Source organism: Nanorana parkeri, unplaced genomic scaffold, assembly GCF_000935625.1.
Source record: "Nanorana parkeri isolate BGI_ZX_2015 unplaced genomic scaffold, ASM93562v1 scaffold26, whole genome shotgun sequence".
Taxonomy (NCBI): Eukaryota; Metazoa; Chordata; class Amphibia; order Anura; family Dicroglossidae; genus Nanorana; species Nanorana parkeri.
The window spans coordinates 275,537-301,850 of record NW_017306294.1 but is presented as its reverse complement, the minus strand read 5'-3'; positions in this window follow the sequence as shown (position 1 = coordinate 301,850).

Sequence of the window (26,314 nt, the reverse complement as noted above, 5' to 3'; positions counted from 1 at the left end):
GGTAATTAAAAGCTCGTACGATCTGCCCATCTTGGACAGGCAGATCGTACTTGCGATCATCGCCAGCCCGTCCCGCTGAGGGGCGGGCTTCCAATGACTGCCACAAACCCGCCGACAATTGTGCGATTCTCGGCGGGTTCTCCCGTGATTATCGTACGATAATCGCAAGGTGTATGGGCACCTTTATACTGTTGCTTGTAATCATTTACAACCTTGTGTAACCTGGTTGTCCATGTGTGGTCCTCTTACCTTAGCCCTATTCACACCTAGGAGTTTTTGAGCAGTTTGAAAAGTGCTTTTAACTGCCCAACACAAGAAATCCCTTGATTTTCAATGGCCCCTGTTCACACCTAAGCAGAAAAACGCCAACTGCCCAAAAAGGCTTCTTTGGGCAGTTAAAAGCGTTTTTTTGCTCCAAAGACTTCACTGGAAATGCCCAAAAACGCGCAGCAGAAGCATATTGCACATTTTCATGAGCGTTTTTGTGCATTTAAATGCATGTTCTTCCATTGCCCGCAATGTTTTATGAGTTGCCAGTCAAAACTTCATGTACGTGTGTTAAAATGTGCATTAAAAATGTGCACAACGCATATAAACGCACAAATAACCGCATGCTGCTAACACAAAAACTGTGCCACCTAGGTGGGAATCAGGCCTACGAGGGACAAAATGAGTGTTTGGAATTATAGCAGGGAGAACTTGCTGCTGAAGTATCCGCGATAAATAAGAAGACGGGCTGAGTCACCACACCAGCCTCTGCCTATAATAAAATATTATTTTTACCTAGACTGTTCTTTTACACTGTAAGACAATTTCAGAATCATGACAATGGTAGCTCAGAGGTCCCTTTACCAATACCTTCTTTACCATCCAACCCCCCATCCCTTGTTCCCAATCAATACGCCACACAATACTGGAGTTTAATTGGCCACAGCAGCCTTTTATTATAAATAACTTTATAAATAACATTATAAACACCAAAAACAACAACCAATAACCATACAGTATAAAATTGCTTGGTTTCAAGGTCCTTGAAGGCAACATGACTCAAATTGTCATGCAGGCCTTCCGCTCATTCCTTTGCTATCCATAGCTCCAGGCCTTACTGTATGACAACCTTATAAGGTACATTGGCAGCAATATAAGGTCTCTACACCACCAGTACTAAATATGCCAGCCTTAACCAGAGATATCTTAACAACACATCTCGCCTACACAATCCAACATGAAAGAAATATCAATAAAAGTTTATTTTTTCTAGAGGTGCACCACATAAGTAGGAAATACCGGCTACCAAAAGGGCATAATTGTGTACAAGGTTTATTCCTTAACAACATGTTTAGTTAAACTTTTACCACCTGCATAGACTGTGTGCAGGACAAAATGACGAGTTATCTCCATGAACTTCGATTTACTAGTCACTTTGTGCAGTAACAAACTTGTATTCACTTATGATTTACTTGTGTAAATGTGAACATATCTATCTCAGTGAAGCAACAACAAAACACCGGCTCTTACTGCAGGGTTGATCCTTCATATGGTTGCCACCTTTTCTTCAAGTGAAACCCAAAACACAATTTCTTTTTTTTTGGAGAATGTAGAGAGGGAGGAGAGGCAGCCAGAAGAAAGAGCAAGAAGAGACAGCCAGGGGAGGAAGTAAGGAGACCGACCGGAGACCTATAGAGGACTACGAATCCCAGCAATACAAAATAATATGAAGTACATAATATAATAATAATACATACAGTGGGGGGAATTTATCAAAACTGGAGCAGGCAAAATCTGGAGCAGTTGCCCATAGCAACTAATCAGCTGCTCTCTACAGTTTGTTCAAGTAAGATTTGAAAATGAAAGAGAGAAGCTGATTGGCTGCCATGGGCAACTGCTCCGGACTCTCTCTGCTCCAGTTTTGATAAATTCTCTGTGTTTTTCCTGGGTGGCGCCCTGATGTCTCCAGGGTCTCATGCGGCCTGTGTGGGCTCTCAGGTGGCTTGTGCAGGCTCTCAGGTGGACTCAGCAGGCTCTCAGATGGACTCAGCAGGCTCTCAGATGGACTCAGCAGGCTTTCTGGTGGAATTCTGCAGGCTCTCAGGTGGGCTATGCGCAATCTAATGTGGGCTATGCAGGCTCTCATGTGGGCTATGCACACTCTCATGTGAGCTATGCGGATTCTCAGGTGGGCTATGCGTGCTCTCAAGTGGGCTATGCAGCTCTCAGGTAGACTCAGCGGCCTCTCAGATGGACTCAGCACGCTCTGAGGTGGGCTATGCGGGCTCTCAGATGGGCTATGTGAACTCTGAGGTGGGCTATGCACGCTCTCAGGTGGGCTATGCAGGCTTTCAGGTGGGCTATGTAGGCTTTCAGGAGTGCTATGAAGGCTATGCGGAGTCTCACCAGGGGTCCGGAGGCTGGCACCATGGTGTCAGGAAGATGGAGGAGGAGAGGTGCGGGCCAGCGGCTGTTTGCAGGCGCCCGTTGCTAGCAGGAAGGCTGCCAAGATCCCCAGCAAGCGCAAGACCTCAGGCAGCTGCATCTATCAGCACTGAGTGTCTTGTGTCCGGGTGCCAGCTGGCCTGAAACCCAGACACAGGACTCAAAAGTCAGACTGTCCGGATTAAGCCCAGACAGTTGGCAACCCTAATCCTTCATAGTTATAGTTATACAGTTTACATAATCATTGTCAAGTTTTGTCACATAATGTACTTCTTGATATATCTGCACATTTACTTGTATATATGCCTGGTATAGGATATGTGAAAATAAGGTTGGTAACCCCAGCACTATAGAGTAACTGGAATTATACATCTGACTAAATGTCATGCATCTTTCATCCTCAGCTGATGGGATTACAATGTTTGCTATACATATTGGCTATTGGAATTCAGTGATCATCTATATAATATCGATAACAGCACCAGGTATGTTTAGCTTACTTTCATATTATTTGTATTTCGGTTTCTGGGGGACAGCTATCTATTTTTATTTATTTTTTCTTTACTTTTCTGTTGAGGGCTCTGGGAAAATATCACTGGTCTGTTTAGACCCCTGCTATTTCCCTTTTAAAATGCAAAAAGAGATTGAGGACACAGAGTCCCAAATCCCTTTTTCTGATGCCCCTGTTATGAATGAACTGAAAGCCTCTATGCTCAGTGCTCCTATCCATTCAAAAACTGTGGAGCGCTTGTACTCTGATCTCCATCCTGACTCGCCTGTCACAGGAGGCGGAGGCGGGTGGTTCCGGAGGAGAGCTTGTCCTCCTGTGACAGCTGACAGCTCTCTCCTCCCACACTGCTCCGCTCTGCATCCTGACTCGCCTGTCACAGGAGGCGGGGCCGGGCGGTTCCGGAGGAGAGCTTGTCCTCCTGTGACAGCTCTCTCCTCCCGTGACAGCTGACAGCTCTCTCCTCCCACACTGCTCCGCTCTGCATCCTGACTCGCCTGTCACAGGAGGCTGAGTTGGGCAGGAAGAGAGCTTAGGAGAGGCTGCAACTAACAATTATTTTCATAATAGATTAGTTGGCCGATTATTTTTTCCAGTAATCGATGAATTGAAAAAAAACATCTTTTATTTAAAATAAGATACACACATGTAGTGTTACAAACAAAGTTTACTTCAGAATAAAACTGCATGCACATTTTTTGCAATCGCAGTGCACTGGAACGCAGGGCATTGCAGTACTATGCATTCCAGTGTGGGCAAACACACTGTTGGTGGGAGGCGCGTTTGGGGTGCCATTGAAATGAATGGCACCATAACACACATCCTGCAGCAGAATTTGTCAGGCCGAAACCAAAAATTACTTTTCCCACCTTTTTTTTTATATTTTAATAATTGTATGTATTATATTAGACATTTAAATTAGTTTCATGGATTTACCCCCTTGAAGACCAGGTGTTTACACTCCCTTCCTGGTTTGCATGCAGAGACAGATCAGCGTCCCCTGGTTAGCAGCTAACCACGGGCGCTGATGTGTCATTACACTGAGAACCCGGCGGAGCCGCTGTGAAAAATAGTTAAAAAAGTAGAAAAAAAAAAGATTCGAAAACGATTGTGCGGAGCTAGTAGTGACAGCTAGCTCCGCCCAACTGTTTTCTATTGGTTGTGCGGTTCTGCTGTCGTAAAAAAAAAACAAAAAATGAACACACCATAGGAATGTATAGCTAGATTACTATTCGCTATTTCACGTTGCAATAGCCAATAGCAAACTAGCTATTGCACACGGCCTCTGCTGCTGTCAATCAGCAGTGGGGGACCTGATGGAGAACTGCAGGTCCCCCTCTGCTGATTGACAGCAGCAGTGGGCGGGTGCAATAGCTAGTTTGCTATTGCAAATTGAAATAGCCAATAGGAATCTAGCTATGCATTCCTATGGTGATTTATTTATTTTTTTTCTTCTGACGGCAGCCAACGGCTCTGATGTCAGAAGAAAAAAAAAACGAGCAGGGAAAGGTTTACTCTGCTTGATCGAGCAGAGTGAACCTTTCTGGGAGAAAGTGTTTCTCTCCCGAGCGGCCGGGAGCCTTTTAAACTCCCAGAGCGTCCGTGGGAGGAATGACAGATGGCGTTCCTGGTTTCCAGGTAACCAGGAACGCCATCTGTCATTACACACTGAGAACATGGAGAGGCCGCTCTCAGTGTGTCATGACAGCGTCCCTGGTTAGCTGGTAACCAGGGACGCTGATCTCTCTGAAAGTGGCCGGAGCCAGCCGTGAGATGACTGCTGGCTTCGCCCAGCTGTCAGAAGCAGGCTGTCGGCCGGCCAATGGCCTGCCTCTCGGCCACCTTCGCCTTTCACCTCGGCTGACTTCGGGAGCTTTACAGGCTATAGTGAATAGCCCGTACAGCAGCCCTTCGGTTCTACTGAACCGCAGGGGTCCTGGGGCCAAAGCTATCCGAAGGATCAGCCGAAGCTACGGCTAGATCCTTCGGCAGCTTAGTGAATAGACCCCAGAGTGTCTCATAGTTAAGCAGTACCTACTATATATCTCTCTAAAAATGGAAAGAATAAAGAAATTGTGTCTTAGCTGGAGAACAGGGAGAATGAAAGAAGGTGGTGTGCAAAGGACCACAGCACATACTTCTTTACACTGTACTTGCCTTCTATACATTTTGCTATATTTGTACCTTTTTTTTTTTTTAGAGTATACAGTACTGTCTAGTCTAAATGAGCTTGTCGGAAAGAATATGTCACATCATCAGTAAAATTTTGCCTTGTTTTTCATTTTCAATCACACATCTGGGGTCGGAAATTTCATAGAAGAGTAAAATAAATGGAAATCAAGTAAGGCATAATATGTGGAATTACTTTTATCTAAATTATGTTTGTTTTGCATAGCCTTCAGCTTTTCAGTAGTGACTGGGACTGTTGGAGAAGACGTCCTGCTACCCTGTATTGTTACATATAAGGACACATTTCTTCTAAAAGATTTGATTGTGAACTGGCAGACGGAGAATGATACAGTCGTTCACAGCTTTCATTATGAAAAAGACCAACCACAATATCAGGCACATGAATTCCAAGGTCGAACACGGATGTTTCCAGAGGAATTTCACAATGGAAATTTGTCTCTCTTCTTGATGAAATTACGTAGATCTGATGCTGGCAAATATGTGTGCTATGTATATTTAAACCATATACAAACAACATGGATTGAACTTATTATTAAAGGTAGGTCATTAAAGGATAACTAAAATTATGTATTTGTTTGTGTATTTTAGTGTGTGTGCAAGTGTATATACAGGAATGTGGTCAAATGTACTATCAGAAATGAGAAATAAATTGAAATATATGTTCTTTACTATAGACAAACAACAAAACAATAGAGCATACTTCTGGACAGCATTAGGAGCAGTATGTATACCACCGATAATAATGTGGATCCTCTGTAACAGAAAGAAGCAAAGAAAAAAAATATCAGATGGTAAGATCAATAAATATCACTGCAGTGTGCATACACTATGAGGGATATGTCTGATATGTTTCCTTATTTACATTCCTGCAAGAGAAATAGACCACAATGCAAATATTCTTCTTCATTGTTCTCATTTGTGTGCCTACTAGAAGAACCAACAGTTGTAAGTGGGAATAGTATAGTTAATACATGTACTAATCACACATCTTTTATTTACGTAAATAGAAACTTTACCCTTATCTTCAAAATAACAACAAAGACACCTTTAAAATGTTTAGTAATGACAATCTACAAACACATACTTCTAGATATATGCAGGCTTTTCAATTTTTGCATACCTTATTTTTCTTTTTTCTTACTTAGTCTTCTGACAGTGACCATTATAACTAAGGGCAGATTACTAGAACTCCCTTTAGGCTGGGTTCACACCTAGGCGTATCGAATATGCGCGTTTAAAAAAACTTGCGACAAACGCGCGTTTACGAGGGCTACTTGGCTGTATCCCAATGGAAACGCGCGACAAAAACGCCCCAAAGAAGCTCCTGTACTTCTTTGGGCGTAGGACGTTTTGTAGCGCGTTCATACGGCCTGTAATACTCCCAGCTTTGAACCATACCCATAGGAAATAATGGGATTTCGGTGTTTGAACGTTTTGCAGAGCGTTCGAATGCGCTACAAAACGCCCAGGTGTGAACCGGGCCTTACTTCCAGCAGTTGCGTCACAAGGGGCACCCGCACAATGGTGACACCGTTGGAGGGGTGACAGTAATTTTGGTGTCACCCCCCTCTGAAAAGTCGGGCACTCGGTCGTGGACCGAGAGCTCAACAATTTTGGGAGAAAGGAGGGGACCCGGTGGCATACTTTATCCTGCCGGGTGACTGTCCCCTCCTCTTTCTGCCAGCGTCCATCACTAAGATGGCCACCGGCAGGTATCAATAATATTGCCGTGAATGCGCGATGATGTAATCGCGCACATCACACGCATGTGCAATGACGTCACGGCGGGGTGTCACCCGGCCTCGGGAAGCCCCTGCTACCAGGAACTCTGCCACATGTGACTGGAACATATGACCAAGCACATCATCTCAGGGGAGGAAAATGCCTTTCCCTGTTTCCCTGCCAATTTTCTAAGATAAGAAAGAGGGACACCTCTCCTTCAGTTCCCTCCACTGCTGATTGACAGCAGGCAGTGGGCGGGTGCAACAGCCAGCCTGCTATTGCAATATTAAATAGCCAATAACAGGCTGGCTATTGCTCACAGCCACTGCATGCTGTGTTGACATTCAGCTGCCTCAGCAGGCAGCAGTCATTCTCGAGTGAAGTGGAAAGGTAACAAGAGGGGTCCAAAAGACCACTAATGTCACCTTAAAGAGAACCTCTCACCTCCAATGTGCCATCACATAGGGGGCTTGTGAGCATACATACAGTACATTTCCAGGTGTAGCCATTGTTCCCTGTGCAATATTTTAGGGCTAGTTCACACCAGTCACAGTGCGTTCTGGCCCATTTGGGGCCGGAATGCACTGGATTGCATTCCGGCCAGCTTACTTTGTTTCAGGGCGGGAGGGAGAGTGGCGGTGCATTGGAGTCAATGGCACCGCAGCCACGCTCTCCGGCCACAATGCGATCTCCCGCATCTGAACATGTGGCACATCATTGCCTGCGTTCCGTTCCGGTGCAGTCAGAAAAAATGCTGCAAGGACAATTTTTTCTGACTGCATCAAAATGGAACGCAGGCACTGATGTGCCAAGCATTCTGGTGTGGGCGATCTCATTGTGGCCAGAGGGCGTGGCTGCGGTGCCCTTGACTTCAATGCACTGCCACGCCCCCTCCCGCCCCAAAACAAAGTGAGCTGGCCGGAATGCGGTCCAGTGCGTTCCGGCACCAGTGGGGCCGGAACACACTGTGGCTGGTGTGAATGAGCCGTGAATAACATATACAAAACGCTGCCATGAAATCTTGGAATTTTGTTAATAAAATACAATTTCTGTTTATAAATATGATTATCGCATGCTTTCAAACTACATACCTTTGCAGGAAGCTATCAAAAGTGGAGCAAACAGAATCTGGAGCAGTTGTCCCTGGCAACCAATCAGCTTTTATATTGCGTTTGTTCAGTTAAGCTTTGTTGGATAACCTCAAACTTTTTACAGTCATTGTATTTGAGCCGTTAAAGCTGAACTCCAAGCAGATAAAAGAGCATCATGCATTGCTATCTTAAAAGAACATACATTTATATTTGAATTTGAAGGTACCTGAATGTCTCTTTAAATCTCCTGCACAGCAGCACTCAGACTGGGAGAGGGAGAGGCAGGACTAGGAGGCGATCAGAAAAGCAAAGTGAGCAGAGAAATGAGATCATAGGTCTGCTGTTGCTCCTTCACTGTCCAATAAGCAAACCTTAGGACTGGTTGGACAAAGTTATAAATGTTTTAACACACAGAATACTTCCCTTTTATGCATCCAAATGTGTATGTAGCTGTTTGCCCAGAGCTCAGCTTGTACCCATAGATAATTGTAAAATATTTATCCTTTTATATATTGCTTAATGGCAGGGTCCACTATTTTCCAACATTTGTTGGCTACGATATGTGAATTTTGTACTGTATATGTATAGATGTCAAAGTAAAGCCTCTTTTCATGTTTTCACTTGTAGAAGAAGTTCTATAAATCATGAACACATTTGCATATAATAAATGCTTTATTTTCACAGACTTGGAGTGTTTACTGCCCACAGGATCGCTATTTGGTAAGAATACTGCATTTTACTTTCTTGTTTACATATTTCTACACATATACAGCTGACGATGTGGTTTCTATCCTGGCTTTTACATATTAGGGAAGAGAATGCTGGGAAAATTGCTAAGGTGTGCACAATCGGCATTTTTATGATCAGTAGTTTGATATCTGTGTTTGAGCATAACAAAAGCGGGTGAAATAAGCAACAGAAGAACAACACATTTAAAAAAAAAAAGAAGCCTTTTAGGGCCCATTCACCCTGATCTGCTGCTGTGCATTAAACACACAGGCATTAACGCATGTTGCATTGTGCAGTAATGTACAGTACGTTGTGCTGGGGCAGCCTATTCATTTGAACGTGTTGAGGTCAAGGTGCCATTCAGAATGTGCTCCAATGCATATAATGTGTTTATTCTGACTCTGATTCTTGTATTAGCGATTTATCCCTTGCTGAGACCTCTATGTCTGGCCTCTATAAGCAGATACAATCACTGCGGACAATCCTTATCAGATAGCTGAACTTACCAAATACCTTTTTATCCACAAAACAGCAGGTTACAGCAGATAACAGGATGTAGCAGATAATAGCATTGACAGTATTTGCGGGTCAAAGATGGTAATGTTTTCCCCATGTGAACATATTACATGTGGCCATGACGTGCAGCCATTTTTATATGCCAGGGCGGAAGAAGGGCGGAAAATAACACGCAAGGGGAAGGGATGCAGAAAAACATGGTGCAATAACCAAAATGTCCACAAATGTCCCTGCCACAAAAATGTTCCCAGCCTGCCATGTCAGTATGCCTTCCGACGGCATTTACTGTTCTGCTATAAGCTCATGGTCGCTTTAGCAATCATGAGCTTATATTAGAACGGTTTCCCTGATGGTCCCCTTTAAATTTCGCCACCAGCTGCCAGCATCTGCAGCATTTTCTCCCTCCCTGGAGCTGCTCCAGGCAGGGATCTGTGTCCCTATGGAACCCCGCTGCTCTCCCCCGCTTGTAGGGGCTGTGGCAACGGGAATCCAAGGAAAAATGGCTGGCGATTATGGTGATCGAGTGGCATGAGGGAGGAGAGTCGCCGCTGTCATCCTGTCAGTTTCAGGATGACAGCGACTGTGTGCATAGCTGAACGGAGGGTCAGTAAATATCAGCGATATATACCGATCCTCTGTGCAGAGCAAACACTGGAGTGATCATCTGATCACTCCAATATTTGTAAATAACTGGGGACACATAGTACTTTGTCCCCCCCAGTTATGAATGAACAATAGGTGCTTTACATCACTTCCTGTTCATTCATTACTTTCTCAATGGAGAGAAGCACTCATTACAGAGGTTTCTCCCCATTCAGAACCTGTTGATAGTACAGTAAATGTTCAACAGTTTCTGAATGAATGGGAAGCCTCTGTACTGAGTGCTCTCCATTCATTTAGAATAGAGGCTGCAGAAAAAGAAATTGAGGACTCTGTGTCCTCAATTTCTTTCTCTATCTCAAAAGGGAAATGTCAGGAGTTTAGACCCCTGATACTTCCCCGAAGCCCCCCCGCAACAGTAAAAAAAATTAAAACATAAAAATAATAATCATAATAAATAAAAAATTTGTAAAAAAAACACACAACCCCCCTCCCCCACATACACATAGCATACACATGCACCATGTGGTGTATGCCATGCACATGCGCTGCAGTGCGTTGTTAGAACGCATCACAGTGCTTAATTTTTTTCTTTTTAAAATAACATTAATTTAACTGTGGCAACGCAAGGCAAAGCATTGTGATGCATTACCATGCGCTGATACACTGTGTTGCAATTAAATATACGCCTGTATGATTTTATCACAACACACACACCAACATAGCACAATAACGTTTTTTAACATAAGTTGCTTATTTACAGTTTTGCGTTCCTCCATTTTTTTTAACGTTTTGCAAAAAGGCGCAATTTAAAATTTACAAATATTTCTTATTTATTAACTCAATACAGTTTTATCTTTTAGATTTAGTTGGGAATTTTTTTTTTTGTGCACTAATACTGATTTTCGTGTGCTTCATCAATTGAATTGTGTATTTTATCGGTTTAATATTGATTTGATAAACATTTGCGCAATTATCACAGGACTTACAAATTTGGTAGCACCATCTTTTTATACTGCCGGGCCTGCGCTTTTAGAAAATATATGGTTTGGGGGGTATTTTACAAATGCTAGCAACGCAGCAGTTGGCAATCAAAACAATGGGAGAAATTGCAAAAATTATCTGGCCAGCTGAGGTGTAGAGCGTTTCAGATGGCTTGGCAGCAAAAGGGTTAAACCAGCTATACGTGTGCCAATGAACAATGGCTTAAGGAAAATTAAAATGTAAATTATCACTGCAAATAGTTATAAAAATCAACCATGGCTATGCATTGTGTCATATTTTCATACAACTGTAACAGCACAGTGCTATTGCGGCACACTGGTGTGAATGAACAGGTTATCTATACTCAGATTTAAAGAAAATATGTTACACACATGTGCAATTCAATATATTTTCTAGGATAATATCAGAACGAATAAGCTTTTCACAGAGGTTACCTTGAATGGCAGACACATGTATATTGACTGTCATATTAACTTAACCGGCTGCAAAGACTTCCTCTCTAAGTATAATGGAATCTACCTTTTACTGGAAAAGGTACACGTGCACACTGCCCATTTGCAGTCATCGGAAACCCGCCCCTCATTGCAGTCATCGCAAAGCCCGCCCCTCGGGGGGGGGCTTGCGATGATCGCGGGTACGATCTGCCTGTCCAAGATGGGCAGATCGTACGTTTTTTTAAGTACTTTACAACCCTCGCAAGACAAAAGTCTTGCGAGAGTTGTAAAGTGTATGGCCACCTTTATTCACAAAAGGGTGAAGAGTTTGGAGATGGCAGGAGAATTGAACAATCTAGGACAACATAGATGATTTGCAGAAATTCTCCAATTCAGCTCACTTTCCAGTTCAGCTATGTTGTCCTAGATTGTTCACTTCTCCTGACTTCTCCAAACTCTTCACCCTTTATATATTTTTCACATTTTGCAAACATATGTAAAATTACTTGGCTCCATGACTGAAAAAAACCTCTCTTTTAGGTTCAGCAAAAAAAACTTTATTTGTTTGTTTCCTAGCATTGGTGCTCTTGGCGGAGCATAACTTTGGCCTTCAGAATAAACAAAGCCCTTGTGTTTCTGGCTATTATTGACTGACTGTGGCTTATTTTACAGATTTTATTGAGAGTTACAGACAACGTATGATGAAGCTATACCTGTCTTCTGAACAACTAAGCAGCTGTATACCCAGAACCCTCTTAATTCCAGAATGGAGGACACAGCACCCAGCACCAAAATGTACAGTATCCAGTGCTATATCACAGAAGGAATCAGATGTCCTATCATCTGAACAATTGTTCACCAAGGACTCCAAGAAGCTAGCCTCCAGAAGAATGCTCCTGGCAGGAGATTCAGGAATAGGAAAAAGCAACTTTTCCGAGGGTCTTCAGAGAAAATGGGCTTTGAGGCACCAAGAAATTATCTATGAATGTGTGATCTATTTCACTTTTTCTGAGCTGAAGTCATTCGAAAAGCCAATAAGTTTGAGACAGCTTCTGATTCATAAGTGTAAAGAGTTGGAGCCTGTATTACCACAACTTTTTGAACCAGAGAGGCTTCTTATTATATTTGATGGACTGGATGAATTCAAAATAAAAGAAGAAAATAAGTTCTTCAGAGCTAACATCAACATTGACTCTCCACTTCCTATGGAAGATCTAATTTTCAGTATTTTATCTAAAGTGCTTCTGCCTAACACAGATATCTTGGTTACTTCCCGCTTAAATAGTGTAAACCTTGTGAACACAAAGGAGTATTTTGAAAGAACATTTATAATAAAAGAATTTTCAGATGAAGAAATGAAAGCATTTTGCAAGAAATCTTGCTCAGGGGATGAGATTTCCCAAAATATTTGCCAGTTTATAGAAGAACACAACTTGTCCAGTTTGGCCTCCATCCCTCTTCTCAGCAGTGCATTGTGTGAACTGTCCAAAAACCGTGGCTTATCATATTATAAAGAAAAACTGAGCACTCGCAGTGAGATGATGGTGTCACTTCTTAAGCTGTGCCTACAGAATGTTCTGTCATGTGACCTTAAAGAGCCATGTTGTGTCGCAGGAGTAAATGTTCCTGACAGATTAAGAGACGTTGTTAAGAAAGTAGCTCTTCTGTCCTATAACAACCTTGTTGATAGTAAAGAACATATTTGGGTCCAGCATCTGGGTGTGACATGTGTTCATACACAACGACTGCTGCAAGAATTATGTGTGTTTTTTTTCAAGATAACGCCTACCGGTGATATTCTTCAATATAGGCATTCTAGCATCAGGGACATGTTTGCTGCATTGCACTGTGTATGGGAAGTCCATAACTCTGGAGGGGCAAAGGAATGCGTGGATTGCCTAGATTTTTGGGTCTCAGGAACTCTTCCGAGTGAGCAAAGTACCATCTCTATTTTGCACATCACTCCTTCAAAACACAGTGCTGAATTTCACAACTTCATCAGCTTTTTCATGGGTTTTATGAATTACAAAGACATTGACAGCCTCACTCAAGAGAAAAGAGAGTTAAATGGCTATGAAATACTTATTTTACAAACGTATTTTGAAAACTGGCTTAGAAAGAACCCTACGGAGGTAGAGCTGCTAAAACTTTTCCATTGTATTTATGAAACACACAATGATTGTGTTACTCAACATCTCTCCAGAATGTTTACAAGTGTGGATTTATTTGATACACCACTAAATGCTCTGGATATTAGAGCAATACAATACAGTTTGGAGAAGTCCAGGTTAGAGAAACTTAATTTATCCTTGTGTGATCTCCGAGATGAAAACCTGCAGAGCTTAGAGGACATTATCAGCAATTCAAAGCAAGTCCTGTAAGTATACTGATTAAAAATCATCAGCAAACAGTAAGGTAGAATACTTTTATATTGAATTATTTGTATTACCAGTACTGGATTGGGCTAGACTCCAACACAGAGGGACTTTGAAAGAGGGCATTTGAAATGTTACATTTACTCAAACAAGTTGGGTATTAATTTATCAACCAGCTCCATCAACACCTGTTGCAAATTCAAATAGTTTTGTAAGTATCCGTGATAGTTTTGTTTTACCATAGGAATTGCACCACATTTTACAGAAACATTTGTAAGAGGTGGTCAGAGCCATATTTTATACTGGTGTAGCATTACTTTTGGATCTTGATGGTGGAATTTATTAAAACTAGCAAAACTCCAGGCAAGCAGCCAAATGCAGAGTTAAAAAACACACTACGTTTACTGTTTTAGTCATTCTGATTAGCCTAGTGTTTCACATACGTCTGCCACATTGCACAGCCAAGATGATCATGCTACTACTACCGGTATCAGCACAGCCAGGAATATCAGGCTACTACTATCAGTACAGCCAGGAAGATCAGGCTACTACTATCAGCACAGCCCGGAAGATCATGCATATTGCACAGCCAGGGAGATCAGGCTACTACTATCTGTTCCAGCTATAATGCTTTGTGGGTCACCTGGTTGCTGCTTTCTGTCAGTTCCGGAGAAGTGGCAGGGGTGGAAGGTCAGGGCATGGGCAGGGAAGTAGAGGCTGCAGGGACCCAAGCGGGACAGAGGATCGGGTGAGTATATCTCTTTAATTTTAGACCCTAGACCAAAACAAGCACTTAACCCTGAAGTGTGGTTGGAAATGGTTAAATGCTGGTGAGCCTGCAAGGTCTCAGGGTGCTGATTGCAGCAGGAATGGTAAAGGAAGAGGGGTTAGAAGTGGTTAATGGATGTGGAGTATTGACTGCAACAGAGTTTACATCCACTGCCAGGCAGGGGGCAAGCAGCCCGGGCGGTGAATGTGATGTGGTCGTCAGGGAAAGGAGATCCTGGTTTACAAGTGCCTGCACTTCGGCTTGTGAAGCCCTAGTTGGGTAAAACAATGCACCTGACCCCAGGTCAGGTGCAGGACTTTACCCAGTCACAGCGCAGTGCACTGTGAGAGCCATGATTGGTCAAAGTAATGATGACTTTGTCACCGCTTGCTCCGCCCAATTGTTTATATTTCACCGGCATCTGTCAGAATGCCATTCTGCGGTGGGAGTTCGTCGTGAGTGGACAGGTCCACTGCGGTGGGAGTTCGTCGAGTCGTCATCGTCGTGGACAACGCTGGATGCCGTGATTGATCCTAGGATTACGTCGGTGGATCCATTAAAAAAAAAAATAAGACATGTCAAAAACATGTCTTTTGTTTTTTTTCAATTAAAGGATTTTTTCAAAAGTCTGGTGTTTTTATTTACAATTTATTTTAACCCTTTAGTGAATGGGTAGGGGTACGAGTACCCCTTACTCATTCACGATATTTAAAGGAATTTTTCATTTTTATTGTTTCACTTTAGGCAATGTTAAAATTACTGCTCCTTTAAAAACTGTATTTTTAAAAAGTGTTTTTTGCATTGATACATGTCCCCCAGGGCAGTACCCGGGCCCCCATACACTTTTTATGGCCTATAAATTGCATATAAGGCTTCAAAATTGGGGCATTTGATTTTCAGAGTTCTGGTCCCATAGACTTTCATTGAGTTCAAAGTTCGAGTTCGAACTTGAACCGAACTCGGTTGTGTTCGGCCCATCACTAGTCTCTACCTAGAAAAGGATTTTCTTCATAAGTACTGTAACCCTACAAGCAGAAATACAGTACATTTGGAGTCTCATTAACTCTCCTTTCATTTTACCTATGATAAAGCTGCATGACTGTGTATTTATACTAATATTCTATTTTAAAATTGTACAAAAATCTTTTTTTGTTATCTTAGATTAACCTCAAATACAATTACCTCAAAATCTGGTTCACATACGTCTGCCACATTGCACAGCCAAGATGATCATGCTACTACTACCGGTATCAGCACAGCCAGGAATATCAGGCTACTACTATCAGTACAGCCAGGAAGATCAGGCTACTACTATCAGCACAGCCCGGAAGATCATGCATATTGCACAGCCAGGGAGATCAGGCTACTACTATCTGTTCCAGCTATAATGCTTTGTGGGTCACCTGGTTGCTGCTTTCTGTCAGTTCCGGAGAAGTGGCAGGGGTGGAAGGTCAGGGCATGGGCAGGGAAGTAGAGGCTGCAGGGACCCAAGCGGGACAGAGGATCGGGTGAGTATATCTCTTTAATTTTAGACCCTAGACCAAAACAAGCACTTAACCCTGAAGTGTGGTTGGAAATGGTTAAATGCTGGTGAGCCTGCAAGGTCTCAGGGTGCTGATTGCAGCAGGAATGGTAAAGGAAGAGGGGTTAGAAGTGGTTAATGGATGTGGAGTATTGACTGCAACAGAGTTTACATCCACTGCCAGGCAGGGGGCAAGCAGCCCGGGCGGTGAATGTGATGTGGTCGTCAGGGAAAGGAGATCCTGGTTTACAAGTGCCTGCACTTCGGCTTGTGAAGCCCTAGTTGGGTAAAACAATGCACCTGACCCCAGGTCAGGTGCAGGACTTTACCCAGTCACAGCGCAGTGCACTGTGAGAGCCATGATTGGTCAAAGTAATGATGACTTTGTCACCGCTTGCTCCGCCCAATTGTTTATATTTCACCGGCATCTGTCAGAATGCCATTCTGCGGTGGGAGTTCGTCGTGAGTGGACAGGTCCACTGCGGTGGGAGTTCGTCGAGTCGTCATCGTCGTGGACAACGCTGGATGCCGTGATTGATCCTAGGATTACGTCGGTGGATCCATTAAAAAAAAAAATAAGACATGTCAAAAACATGTCTTTTGTTTTTTTTCAATTAAAGGATTTTTTCAAAAGTCTGGTGTTTTTATTTACAATTTATTTTAACCCTTTAGTGAATGGGTAGGGGTACGAGTACCCCTTACTCATTCACGATATTTAAAGGAATTTTTCATTTTTATTGTTTCACTTTAGGCAATGTTAAAATTACTGCTCCTTTAAAAACTGTATTTTTAAAAAGTGTTTTTTGCATTGATACATGTCCCCCAGGGCAGTACCCGGGCCCCCATACACTTTTTATGGCCTATAAATTGCATATAAGGCTTCAAAATTGGGGCATTTGATTTTCAGAGTTCTGGTCCCATAGACTTTCATTGAGTTCAAAGTTCGAGTTCGAACTTGAACCGAACTCGGTTGTGTTCGGCCCATCACTAGTCTCTACCTAGAAAAGGATTTTCTTCATAAGTACTGTAACCCTACAAGCAGAAATACAGTACATTTGGAGTCTCATTAACTCTCCTTTCATTTTACCTATGATAAAGCTGCATGACTGTGTATTTATACTAATATTCTATTTTAAAATTGTACAAAAATCTTTTTTTGTTATCTTAGATTAACCTCAAATACAATTACCTCAAAATCTGGAACAACTATAAGGAACATTCTTGAACATCCAAAATGTGCCATAAAAGAACTTTTGTAAGTAACATGTTTAACTTTTGTATATTTATTTCTATATCTGTTCTAAATCTATTTATATCTATTAATCATTTTATACCTGCTTACTCTCTGCACACTTTGGTTCGTCTGTTGGTGAATACATCACTAGAGTATGAATTAGGAGGAACCATGGCATGCAGTGGAGGAAACAGGTGACCTTATGCAGACAGGGTCATTTAACATGCTGATTATCAGACATTAACGCTGTGGTCTGGGAGATACGTCGGACCAAGCAAATAAGTGAAAATAAACACATGGACAACAACCATGCTAGAGGAATCTTTCCATAGATGTGATGGTTGCATCAGTTTTTTTTTCAGGCCTTTTCTCATTACTTTCACTTGGTGATCCTGTATATAACATACTTCCTGCCCTATGGTGACAACTCTCAGTTACTGTACTGTATCTATGCGGCACAGTCACCCTAGGACAGGAAGTGTATCAGGACTATATAACAGTACCCCCACCCTCCCCCGCTCATCTCCATAACATAAATAGGAGGTGTTCTGTACTTCATAAGCACAGGCAGTGCAATAATCAGCCCTACAAGATTTCAGGAAGGATCATCAGGTATTTTTAACAAAAAACAGTTAATAGTATATTTAACAGACCAAAAGGGATTACATTTTATTTAATTTAGTACCAAATTAATTAATTGACTTCACTGATAGCAAGGATGTGGAATTTTTAGTAAGGGATTAAAGATGCTATTTTAAAATAGAGCAATTCTAGATATAAGATGGCAGTCAGCAGTTTTTAATAAAAAATAAAATGTTCAGTCATGTAAAAAAAATGTATGCAGAAATATCTTACAAATTGGCTTTCATATTCAAATTTTGCTAAAAATCGGCCTATAGAGCTAAAAGTCCTTTTTTGTTTTTCATTCAAGAAACATTTCTCATGTCCAATATATAATTGCTGTAGCTGTAAGTGTGTGTGTATTGTATGTATGTAATTGTATGTGTTTAGTAAGCAGAGTGCAAAGACTCTGTGTATATATAGAGTGCATTGGCTGATTCTGCAGCACCCTCCCAACTAAGGCCCCATTCACACAGGAGCTGTTGTCCGCGCGTATTCAGACGTACGAATAACCTCAGAGCCGCTCTAAACATTTCAAAAATGCACTTTAATGTGCATTGTTCAGACTTTTGCAGCGGCCGACAGTACGAAACCTGCAGAATAGTCCAAGTGCGATTTTTTGATGGATTCCGCATGTTTGCGGCTATAGTAATAGCCGCAAACAAGCGGAGTCCGTGCAGATGAAAGATTTTAGCGTTTGCGTGCCACGTGATCTTCCGCGTGGGAAACGCAAACGCTATTTGTGAATGGAGCCTTATAGTAAGCATGATGAAAATAAAGTTGGTTTATTTAGAGTGTGAGGTTTAGTGAACACAGAAGGTGTGGGTTACATGGATGTAAATGACTTGGGAGGAACTTTCATTTTTAACTAAACAATATTTTAATCTTACTAAGGTATGTAATGAGTTATAATTACGGCAGTGGGTAATATTATAATATTGTCAAATGTGATGATGGCCCTGAAGTGAAGTCAAGCACATATTGAATGATATAACCTTTTTTAGATGAGTGTAGCACTTAAAGAACTTGTCTGTCCTACTGCAAAAAAAAATATGGGACAGGGTTCTTTATGCCACGGATTGTTTTTATAAAGTGAACTTCTTCACTCTATAAGCATGTAAACGAAGTGGAAAAAATATAATCTGCTCCATTAGCTGTTTCAAATGCATTCCTAATACAAGATATCACTTGCACACCATCTTCAGATGAGAAGTTTATGGTTCATTCACATGGGTGTGCACATCTGTATGGATTCTCATGCAGAGTCCTGCTCCCAGGAGGGACAGGTGCTGCATGTATTTGCGAGCTGCCGCCTGTACCTCCCTATGGGAGGACATGGCTACACGCGGTTCCAAGCCGACCCGAACCTGCACTTCAGCGTGCATCTAAGTGCAGTGCACCCAGTCCTGCATAGATATGCAGGTTTGGGTGGACATGTAGCTGTGTGCAGCCTAGGGGCAGACTGACAACACAGGGGGCCCCCCGGGCAATACAAGATTATGAGGCCCCCTGGTACATAAACATTCTTGTGTTACAGAAATTATTTCTCCACACTATTTTTCAAATAGTGGGCCAATTCACTAAAAGATGAATTGCCGGGGAACTAGTAGGAGAATTTCAAAATCTAGACCAATATAAGCAATTTGGAAAGTGAGCTAAATGGCAGAATGCACGACAGAACTCAGGCCAGAACCAATACACAGTAGACCTCAGATCAGAACCAATGCATGACAGACCACAAACCTGCACTATTGCACTGCTGACCTACTGAGGGTCTCACCAGGGGCAGATGCGGAGGTCTCACCAGGGGCAGATGCGGAGATCTCACCAGGGGCAGATGCGGGGGTCTCACCAGGGGCAGATGCAGAGGTCTCACCAGGGGCAGATGCAGAGGGCTCACCAGGGGCAGATGCAGAGGTCTCACCAGAGACAGATCAACACAGGGGGCCCCCCGGGCAATACAAGATTATGAGGCCCCCTGGTACATAAACATTCTTGTGTTACAGAAATTATTTCTCCACACTATTTTTCAAATAGTGGGCCAATTCACTAAAAGATGAATTGCCGGGGAACTAGTAGGAGAATTTCAAAATCTAGACCAATATAAGCAATTTGGAAAGTGAGCTAAATGGCAGAATGCACGACAGAACTCAGGCCAGAACCAATACACAGTAGACCTCAGATCAGAACCAATGCATGACAGACCACAAACCTGCACTATTGCACTGCTGACCTACTGAGGGTCTCACCAGGGGCAGATGCGGAGGTCTCACCAGGGGCAGATGCGGAGATCTCACCAGGGGCAGATGCGGGGGTCTCACCAGGGGCAGATGCAGAGGTCTCACCAGGGGCAGATGCAGAGGTCTCACCAGGGGCAGATGCAGAGGTCTCACCAGGGGCAGATGCAGAGGTCTCACCAGGGGCAGATGCAGAGGTCTCAACAGAAACCCCAAGTGTCAGTGTGTCAGTGTGTCATTGTTCTGGCCCCCCCAGCAATTGCAATGTAAGCAAACTAAACAGCATTTTTACTGATTTGGATTTTTATTTTTTTTGGCAGTAGTCATTTCTAATCACTTCCACTGCAGCTGATATATTCTTACTGCCTGCAGAGTGCAGAGCGAAGGGGTTCTTGACTTACAGGCTGTGATTGACAGCCTGGATGCACCTTCTCTATGCTGTGCAGTGTCCTATGAAAAAAATAACTGGGTTCATTTTTTAATTTAAAATGGTGGCAAAGAGTATTGCTTTGTAATGTATTACAAATGTAGTTATCCTATGCTGTTAATGTGTCTTTTAATGTTTTACACTTTCCTAGACGACTGATGATTTGCAAATCATTCACCCAGTCATACACTGGGCGAATGCCATTCCTTCAGCACTCTCGCCACTAGATGGAGCTGAGGAGAATAAGAAAATTCCAATGCTATTCAGCTCCATCTAGTGATGATAATGCTGTGTAAACAACATTTTCTCAGTGTATAGCTTGGTGGAGGAATTATAAATCTTCCCCTAATTGTTATATGCAGACATTTATCAACAAATTAGCAATCATGGGATATGTGTTCAGTTTGTGTAGTCTTAATCACAGATTTAAATTACCAAAATTTACAAAGTCTGCATTTGCATTTTCAGTTTGGACACAAATCAACTTGGTCCAATTGGTGTACAGCAAATCTGGGTGGCTCTTAGCATGAACATCTCAGTAGAAGCATTGAACTTATGTGACAATGACATACAAGATGCTGGAACAGAAAATATGGTCTCCTTCCTGGCAAACAATAAGACTCTTAAAAAACTCATGTGAGTATTTGGTTTACTATTTCATTATCCCATTATCAACCCAAAAACAAACATTTATATATTGCATCTTACCAGTCCTTAGATGTTGTGGTTCCATTTATTTTCTTTTAATGCTTTTTCCCTCTGTTTTTACCTGGTAATCCTGCGAATAACACACTTCTTTTTCCTCTGTCTACATTTATTTTCTGTAGGGAGCCATGGTTGTCACACTGCCTGGACTTCAAACATGCCTGCCTTTGTTCATCTCCATTACATGGCAGATTAATGGTGCTAGTAGTTTACACAATGAATACAGTGGCGGAACTACCACCATAGCGACCGATGCGGCCGCTATGGGGCCCGCGGCACTGGGGGGGCCTGGATCCCCGCTGCTCTCCCCCGCTTGTATGGGCTGAGCGGCAGGTGGGAGGAGAGCGGAGCCGCTGTCCTCCTGTCGCTTTCAGGATGACAGCGGCTGTGTGCGTGGCCGAGCGGAGGATCGGTAAGTATCATTGATATTTACCGATCCTCCTTGTGCAGCACAAACACTGGAGTGATTGTCTGATCACTCCAGTGTTTGTAAATAACTGGTGACACATAGTACTATTTTTATTTTCTGTAGGGAGCCATGGTTGTCACACTGCCTGGACTTCAAACATGCCTGCCTTTGTTCATCTCCATTACATGGCAGATTAATGGTGCTAGTAGTTTACACAATGAATACAGTGGCGGAACTACCACCATAGCGACCGATGCGGCCGCTATGGGGCCCGCGGCACTGGGGGGGCCTGGATCCCCGCTGCTCTCCCCCGCTTGTATGGGCTGAGCGGCAGGTGGGAGGAGAGCGGAGCCGCTGTCCTCCTGTCGCTTTCAGGATGACAGCGGCTGTGTGCGTGGCCGAGCGGAGGATCGGTAAGTATCATTGATATTTACCGATCCTCCTTGTGCAGCACAAACACTGGAGTGATTGTCTGATCACTCCAGTGTTTGTAAATAACTGGTGACACATAGTACTATGTGTCCCCAGTTATGAATGAACAGGCTGTGATTTACATCGCCTCCTGTTCATTCATGAATTTCTCAATGGGGAGAAGCACTCAGTACAGAGGCTTTTCCCCATTGAGAATTTGCTTGATGGTAAATAACTTACTATCAGCAGTTTGTGAATGAATGGGAAGCCTCTGTACTGAGTGCTTCCCATTCACTGAGTGCTGAGGCTGCAGAAAAAGATATTAGGACTTTGTGTCCTCAATGTCTTTTTCTATTTCAAAAGGGAAATGTCAGGGGTCTGTTTAGACCCCTAATATTTCCCCGAAGCCTCCCCTAACTGTAAAATAATAATAAATAGCGGGGATGCCGTAAATATACAGCTTTTTTTTCTGCATGCGCGTAACCCCTAGTGCACGCACGAGCAGAACGCACTGACAGGTGTAAAGCCGGTAACAAGTGATCGGTGGCTCTATAGCCGTTTGATCGCTTGTATGTGTTTCCCTTGCAGTGTGCGCCCCCCCCTTCAGCGCCGGCTCCCCCCCCCACCACTGTTACCTTCTATCCCGCTGTCCCCTCTTCAGGCTCGGGACCGGCTCAGCGGCTCTCAGCAGGAAGATCGGAGGGAGATCAGCATTGTTCCACTTGCTGACCTCCTCTCGATCTCTGAATGCAGAAGTGGTGTGTATTACATCACTTCCGCATTCAGCTGTCACTTCTCTGGCTGCTATAGCCAGTGAAGAAGCTGGTGAAGCAGATCTCTGCTTCATCAGCTTCTTTGGGGGTCCCCAGGGGACATTAGGGGTCTTAGAGACCCCTAATGTCTTCATAAAGAGGACCGGTCAGTGTGCCTGTGCTATCACATAGGGGAATTTTTATCCCCCTATGTGATAGCAATTACATTAAGTGTAAAATAAAAATAAAATAAAAGTCACATATAAAAAAAAATTAAAAAAATTGTGCTGCTCATGTTACATATCACCGGAATGTCGGAGTCAGTAAAAACTTTTAAATTGTCGCCTATGGGCAATTTTGGGTATTGTAGTTTTTTGCGATTTCGCGGGCACGTGCAATTTTAAGGCTTGACATGTTTGGTGTCTATTTACCCGACGTAACCTCATCTTTAATATTTTACCAAAAAATTGATTAATAATAAATGTTTCATTACTAAATATAGGGTGAAACAGTTTTTTTAAAAATACATCTTTGGTAAATTTTCCTTAATATAGTCACAAATAAAAACCCCAGTGGTGATTAAATACCACCAAAAGAAAGCTCTATCTGCCCCCCCAAAAAAAGATACAAAATGAATTTTAATACAGTGTTGCATGACGGAATAAATGTCAAAGTACTGCAGCGCTGAATACTGAAAAATGGCTTGGCCAGGAAGGGGGGTGTAACACCCCGTTCTTCAAGTGGTTAAAGCTTATTTTTAAAAATTGCTTTTATGTAGTGAATGCTGCCTTCCATCTGCCAATCACTTCCAACAACTTCCCAGCATGCTTTGCATCTCTTTCCCTGTTGCTTGATGTGATGCAATCTCCATTTCTCAAGACTACATATCCCATCATGCATTGCTTCTGGCAAGCAAAGATGATACTAAATTGTGGGAGGTTCAGACATTGAGTTGTAGTTCATATGGCATGCTTAGTTGGGGTGCTGACACAAGGAAATGCATATTCACAAGGCTGAATGAAATTGTGTCAGTGCATTGAGGATGTACATCCTATGGACAACTTCAATAACTAAGTTTACAAACGTCTAGATCAATCTCGTTATTAGGATTGGGATAGAATTCATGGAAATTCAATATAAAAATACATATTTATTTTTAGTCTTTGACCATAGATACCCTTTAAGGCAACAACCCAATTTTAGAATCTCATTCATATCTTGGTGTTTATTTATAGATTATGCATGAATCTGTTCACTGAACATGGAAAGAAGAACATAATTGAATTAATGAACACAAAGGAAAACCTAAAAGTTGTCATGAAAACTACAGAGGACAAAGCATTCTTCTCCTTTGTGCAGGATAATTTTGCCAATCTTCAGTCTTACAAATGGAAGCAATACCCCAAGACGTGGGTTCTTCACATCCTTACACTCTTACAAAATGACCTGAGCAATGAAGATGACCAGAATGAGGAAGTGACCCAATTAAAGCATGACATATTAACAATTATGAAGTTAATCACATGTGAAAATGATCAGTCACTAGACTGAGATTCTTCTTATCAACCCCCCAGAGCAAAGACTGGCCAGAAATATTTGTACAACTGAACTCAGTTGCTATGATGATCCTCTTTGAATGTATATTTGCCATTATCCACAAGGACTACACCAAAAGCACATTAAAAGCACTTTACATTTCTGGAGGACAATGAGATTCCCTCAGAGCTCAAATTACAGTGCTTCTCAAAGAGGGGAAAGATCCCACCAATTGTGGAAGCTATCGATCCATACCGCTTCTAAATGTCGACTTAAATTGTTCACCAAAATCCTTGTGTCTAGATTGCTTCCCTTTCTTGGGGATCTCATTGGACCTAATTAGGTGAGCTTTGTCCTGGGCCAAGAAGCCAGGGAGAAAACCATCTAGATCTTAAATATCATTCATAGGGCCCAGGCTCGGTTGGAACCCCTTCCAGGCTTTGGACAGAGTGAATTGGGGTTTCTGAGGGAGACCTTGTGGCATGTGGGCTTGGGGACTAACATGCGGAATAGCTTGAAACGCGTTCACTGCTTGACTTTCCAGATTGAACAGTCTTTTTTCAGGTGACTAGTCTTTTTACAGCGAAAACACACTCTGCTGTCTTTGTTCTGCTTTGTGCTCTCATGCATATTTTCTTTCCTTCTCTTGTATTCATCAATTAATTTTCTAGTGCATTCTAGTGTTAGTTCCTGCTCAGGTCTGGTTTCTAGAGGGTTAACCTCTTAAATGGCCTGGATGGGAAGGGGGTTTAACACCGCGGATGTCAACTGGTTAATAAGAGCACTGTATGACTCTGAAAGGCTGCATAGCAGTATTGCCACCACGTGGTTATCTTTAATTTTCTCTCCAATTGCATGTAGCTGTTCTATGATTTCCAGCATGGCATTCACATGTTCACACATTTCCTGGCCTTTTCCTAGCCTCATCTTATGTAGCTTGCATAGCAGATATAGTTTACTGTTTAGGTTTGAATGCTAATGCAGTTTCTGTAATGATGTCCACATACCTTTTAGCTGTATTTTCTTTTCTAATGTGGATGAGCTGGTCATCTTCCACTAGCAGACTTATAAGTGCTTTTCCTCGCCTGTTCTTGCTCATTTGGATGCAAATTTTTGTTATCAGAAATTCAGATACATTCGGATTTGTTATATTTTCGTTCTGAAATTCGGAAGCATCCGAATGTCTACATTTCCAAAAATTCCTCCGTAGATACAATTCTGAACAAAACGATTGCATATGTTTACTGAGTAACGTGGTGATTCGTTTTTTTTACTGCAGATAACTCCAGTATTTCAATTAGGACATATATATGCATATATCACATTCTCAAACAATTCATTCCAACACAGCTACCTCCTCCATATATTACTGGCCCCTCCCTTTTAGATTGTAAGCCCTCGCGAGCAGGGCCTCCTTACCATCTTGTCTTGAATTGTTCTATTACTGATATTTCATGTGTAGTGCTCACCCCGAATGCGCCGCTAGAATAACCCGGGTATTTCTGTCCCCATGTCGAAATGTACCGCCCAAATATGATCCACAGCACACCAACACACCTTAGAGAGTTTTGTAAACAGTTTTTCTAAGCAAAATATACAGTTGGGAAAAAAGGTATTTAGTCAGCCACCAATTGTGCAAGTTCTCCCACTTAAAAAGATGAGAGAGGCCTGTAATTGGGATCATAGGTAGACCTCAACTATGAGAGACAAAATGAGAAAACAAATCCAGACAAATCACATTGGCTGATTTGGAACAAATTTATTTGCAAATTATGGTGGAAAATAAGTATTTGGTCAATATCAAAAGGTCATCTCAATACTTTGTTATATTGGCAATGACAGAGGTCAAACGTGTCCTGTACGCTAATTTGCAAATAAATTAGTTCCAAATCAGCCAATGTGATTTGTCTGGATTTGTTTTCTCATTTTGTCTCTCATAGTTGAGGTCTACCTATGATGCCAATTACAGGCCTCTCTCATCTTTTTAAGTGGGAGAACTTGCACAATTGGTGGCTGACTAAATACTTTTTTGCCCCACTGTATATGTGTCAGGCATTGCATAAAAGAAGCTCAATAATTTAAGAAACA